At 49.6% G+C, this 5,905-nt stretch overlaps 1 non-coding gene across 1 annotated transcript; it reads left to right on the top strand.

Annotated features, from left to right (window-relative positions):
• Nucleotides 1-290: 290 nt before the first annotated feature.
• Nucleotides 291-375, top strand: TRNAR-UCU (transfer RNA arginine (anticodon UCU)). Its single transcript is given in 2 exon segments — nt 291-327; nt 340-375. It is a non-coding gene; the product is annotated as a tRNA-Arg (tRNA).
• Nucleotides 376-5,905: the final 5,530 nt, after the last annotated feature.

Here is a 5,905-nt window from a genome sequence, read left to right as displayed (position 1 = left end):
CGGGTCTGGTGTCAGCCTGTATAGGTTGCATGCCGACGATCCCTGTAGGATGGATCGGATCTGCGGATTGAGCATAATGGATTGGAGTCCGATCCATTATGTTCCCCAATCCGCAGATCCGATCCATCCTGCGGGGATCGTCAGCTTGCTTTACAACTTACCTTTTCATGGAGCAGGTTCTGTGTCACCCAGTGCGGTAGGTGTCACCCAGTTCAATGCGCACCCCTCACACCTGCCTCAGGATGCCACTGGATAGTACATTATGTACATTAGCAGCCAGCATTCCCATAGGCTCTGTGGCGCAATGGATAGCGCATTGGACTTCTAGCAGCTGAAGCAATTCAAAGGTTGTGGGTTCGAGTCCCACCAGAGTCGGTTTTGCTCTTAAAAATAGCACAGTACAGAGGAGGACAGTTACATACAAGTCCTAGTAGTACATATGTGTAAACCACCAGTACATACTTCTAAGGGCTCCATGTACACGGGGTGTTTGGAAAACTCTTCTGAACGATGGAAACTGACTGCTGGACAACGTAGGTTAAAAAAAATCTGTTTATGTGCGTTTGCATTTATAAGCTTTTTTTTTAAAAGATAACCTCAGGAGACCTTACCAAATGCCCAGAATGCCCTGAAAAACAGTAAATAATTAACTATTTCAGACATTTTGTGAGGAATAGAGAGAGTAGAAGCAGAGAGAGCAGTATGTGTTGAGATCAGGGGCGGACTAACAACTCATGGGGCCCCCCGGGCAATAGGGGGTCATGGGGCCCCTGTGTCCTTGCCCAAACTCAAAAAAGCCTATGAAAAAGGTACCAGGGGCATCTCATGGGGCCCCCTACTGACCCCGGGCCCTCGGGCAGTGCCCGAGTTTCCAAATGGTCAGTCCGCCCCTGGTTGAGATGACCGGTCTTTTCTGGTTGTATTCACTATGGATCCCATCATGAGCATAATGCGGCGCGTTCTACCATTTTATCCTTCACGCCAAACTTGGAACTGACTGCACCGGTGTACGGGGTCCATTGGAATACATGGAAAACGCTTTGCATGCCTTTCTGATGATGAAAAAAGGCTCTGGACAGCATCTGGATATGGAACAGTTAAAAACCGTTTCTAAACGCAAATGCTTATAAACGCGGTTAACCATGTTTACAAGCGTTTACAAGCATTTGGTGTTTGAAACGCTGGTAAAATCTACTCCTCAACGCAAGTTTGGTGCGTTCAAAAAAACGGTTTTTAGCATTTTTTTTACCAAAATAAAAAAAAATTTTGGTAAAAAAAAAAAAAGTCCAAAAACGCTGGTTTGTGGCATTTTACCGCGTTTTGCCGCGTTAAAGCGTTTTTACAGCTAAATAACTCTTCTAGGAGCCCACTAGTCCTGTTTTCTTTTTCAGCCAAAAAACGTTGATTCCAGTCTATGTGTGCATGGACACACAGAAAAACATGCCAGGGATGGACACATAGGAAAACATGCCAGGGATGGACACATAGGAAAACATGCCAGGGATGGACACATAGGAAAACATGCCAGGGATGGACACATAGGAAAACATGCCGGGGATGGACACATAGGAAAACATGCCAGGGATGGACACATAGGAAAACATGCCGGGGATGGACACGTAGGATAACATGCCAGGGATGGACACAGGATAACATGCCGGGGATGGACACGTAGGATAACACGCCGGGGATGGACACGTAGGATAACACGCCGGGGATGGACACGTAGGATAACATGCAGGGGATGGACACACAGGATAACATGCCGGGGATGGACACGTAGGATAACATGCCGGGGATGGACACGTAGGATAACATGCCGGGGATGGACACACAGGATAACACGCCGGGGATGGACACATAGGAAAACATGCCAGGGATGGACACATAGGATAACATGCCGGGGATGGACACGTAGGATAACACGCCGGGGATGGACATGTAGGATAACATGCCGGGGATGGACACACAGGATAACATGCCGGGGATGGACACGTAGGATAACATGCTGGGGATGGACACGTAGGATAACATGCCGGGGATGGACACGTAGGATAACATGCCGGGGATGGACATGTAGGATAACATGCCGGGGATGGACACACAGGATAACATGCCGGGGATGGACACACAGGAAAACATGCCAGGGATGGACACATAGGATAACATGCCGGGGATGGACACATAGGATAACACGCCGGGGATGAACACGTAGGATAACGCGCCGGGGATGGACACGTAGGATAACATGCCGGGGATGGACACACACGATAACATGCCGGGGATGGACACACAGGATAACATGCCGGGGATGGACACACAGGAAAACATGCCAGGGATAGACACATAGGATAACACGCCGGGGTTGGACACGTAGGATAACATGCCGGGGTTGGACACATAGGATAACATGCCGGGGATGGACACGTAGGATAACATGCCGGGGTTGGACACGTAGGATAACATGCCGGGGTTGGACACATAGGATAACATGCCGGGGATGGACACGTAGGATAACATGCCGGGGATGGACACATAGGATAACATGCCGGGGATGGACACAGGATAACATGCCGGGGATGGACACATAGGATAACATGCCGGGGATGGACACATAGGATAACATGCTGGGGATGGACACATAGGATAACATGCCGGGGATGGACACATAGGATAACATGCCGGGGATGGACACATAGGATAACATGCCGGGGATGGACACGTAGGATAACATGCCGGGGATGGACACAGGATAACATGCTGGGGATGGACACATAGGATAACATGCTGGGGATGGACACGTAGGATAACATGCCGGGGATGGACACATAGGATAACACGCCGGGGATGGACACATAGGATAACATGCCGGGGATGGACACATAGGATAACATGCCGGGGATGGACACGTAGGATAACATTCCGGGGATGGACACATAGGATAACACGCCGGGGATGGACACATAGGATAACATGCCGGGGATGGACACATAGGAGAACATGCCGGGGATGGACACACAGGATAACATGCCGGGGATGGACACATAGGATAACATGCCGGGGATGGACACGTAGGATAACATTCCGGGGATGGACACATAGGATAACACGCCGGGGATGGACACATAGGATAACATGCCGGGGATGGACACATAGGATAACATGCCGGGGATGGACACATAGGAGAACATGCCGGGGATGGACACGTAGGATAACACGCCGGGGATGGACACGTAGGATAACATTCCGGGGTGTTTACTGGCTGTAGAAAAAATGTCAAAAGCCAAAAACAGCCGCTGTAAAAATGTCCCGTGTGCAGGAGGACTTAGTTTTAATTTGAATTGCTTTCAATTCCAATAGGGGCCCTAAGGCTATAATAGCGTAACTTCTTCACGCCGGCCAAACGCAAATGTGCGGCCTCCCGGCATCTGGGCCTAGACGCCAAGCGGCCGCACATTTGCATTCTATTAAAAAAGGACATATGTGCTGAGAGCGCGCTCCCAGCACACATGTCTGGTACTCATGGAAAGGTCCCGATCCCCTCTTTCGATCGGGACCTTTCCCGATCATGTGACCGCCATGACGGCTTGTCACAGCGTTCACATCACCCTAAACCTCGCCCCGCCTCCCGACTTCTGGAACTCTTAAAGGGCCGGGAGGCTCCGGCGTGAAGAGATTAAGGGCTCATGTACACGGGATGTTTGGAAAACTCTTCTGAACGATGGAAACTGATTGCTGGAAAACGTAGGTTAAAAAACGTCAGATTAGCTGCGTTTGCATACCGCGTTCATATGCGTTTGTGTTTAGAAGCGTTTTTAAAAGATAACCTCAGGAGACCTTCCCAAATGCCCAGCTGTGTCTGGAGACACAGCGGGCACCGGATCGCAGTGCTGCGCGCTCCCAGGGAGTGCACACCTGACCCTACAATGACCCTGACCCTGACCCTGACCCTACAATGCTCCCGTCCTGCCGTTTATACAGTATACATGGGCCGGACGGGAGGTGGTTTAAATCATAACATTATACTTGGAAAATATAAATGTGTGATATTGAAATCCCAGACTGTACAGTAGCATGTGGTCTTCTACCAGCCCCTAGAGCAGTGATGGCGAACCTTTTTGAGCCCGAGTGCCCAAAACTGCAACACAAACCAACTTTTTTATTTCAAAGTGCCAACACTGCAATTAACCACTTGTCTACCGGGCACTTCTACCCCCTTCCTGCCCAGACCAATTTTCAGCTTTCAGTGCTGTTGCACTTGACAATGACAATTGTGCGGTCATGCAACACTCATTTTTTCACACAAATAGAGCTTTTTTTGGTGGTATTTAATCACCACTGGGTGTTTTATTTTTTTGCACTATAAATGAAAAAAGAGCAAAAAATTAAAAACATAAAAGGTTTTCTTTGCTTCTATTATAAAATTTTGCAAACAGGTAATATTTCTTCTTTGATGTGCGTTGGTGAGGCTGCACTAATAGGCAGCACTGATGGGCATTGATGAGGCGGCACAGATAGGTAGCACTGATGAGGCGGCACTGGTGGGCATTGATGAGGAGGCACTGATGATGCACTGATATGCAGCAATGATGGGCACTGATAAGCGGCACTGACTGATAGCACCAACTGGAGGCACTGACAGACGGCACTGAACGGCGGCACTGCTGGGCATCATTGATGGTTGCACTGATGGGCAGCACTGACAGGTGGCACTGCTGGGCAGCACTGACAGGCAACACTGCTGGGCACTGATGGGTGACACTTCTGGGCACTGATGGATGACACTGCTGGGCATCATTGATGGGTGGCACTGCTGGGCAGCACTGACAGGCGACACTGCTGGGCACTGATGGGTGACACTGCAAGCAGTTAATCTCACCTCTGGCAGTGTCGGTGTGGCTTCCAACCCAGCAGCTCATTCCCATCCACGCTGAACACATCGCCCCTGGCCCCGGAGCAGTGTGGGAGCCTCTTCCTCTCTTCCACGCCCATCCCCGGCTACATCACCCCTGGTGCCAGATCCGCATAGGAGCTGTTTCCTCTCGTCCACACCCACCCTGGCCCCAGAGACATGTGGGAAATGTAGTTTGATGGGGGTCCAGTGTGGACGAGATCTGGATGGCCGGTCCGTGTGTGCTCATCTTCCTCTTCTTCCTGGCGTGCCCACTGAGATGGCTCTGCGTACCATAGGTTCGCCATCACTGTCCTAGAGGCTCTGTGGCACAATGGATAGCTCATTGGACTTCTATTTATGTTTTGTTTTTTGTTTTTTTTAACATAATGTCACCCTAGCAATACAGTGTCACCATGGTGACACTGTACTACTTGTGGGGGGTGATGAAGATTTTATTTTTATTTTTTTACACCGATAAAGGCTATAAAAGCAATCATTTCTCCTTCTCTCTGGCTGCATTACTGCAGCCATTGAGAAATACTGTGTGAGCTGTGATTGGTGTGAATAGCCCTGTACCATGTGACCTCTGTGATCATTCACAGATTTCACACGTAGTAAGCAATGTCAGAAGTGACATCTTGCTTACTACTCTTCATGTGATCACATGATTGGGACCTCACACAAAGGTCCTGTACAACGATCGGTGTTCCACTGTCCGGAGGACACAGCGGGCACCGGGTCGCGGCGGGAGCGCGCACAAGCTGGGAGGAAGCACAGAGGTCCAGTACAGCAATCTGTGTTGCGATGTGTCCCAGGGAGTGCGCACAGGCAATGAATGAGGGGGGACGTTTAGAAATGTCCCCCCGCATCGACAGCGCTCCCGTCTGGCCGTTTATCCACATGGACCAGACGGTAAGTGGTTACATTTTATATTACTGATATTTTGTATTGATTTGTTTAGGTTTTTTATAAAATCTTTGTTCTGCAAATAAACATTTAATACGCGGTGCA

Source organism: Staurois parvus, unplaced genomic scaffold (genome assembly GCF_062004578.1).
Source record: "Staurois parvus isolate SC_StPar_1 unplaced genomic scaffold, SC_StPar_1.0 ptg001287l, whole genome shotgun sequence".
NCBI classification, from domain to species: Eukaryota; Metazoa; Chordata; class Amphibia; order Anura; family Ranidae; genus Staurois; species Staurois parvus.
This window is presented reverse-complemented; position numbering and strand designations above follow the sequence as displayed.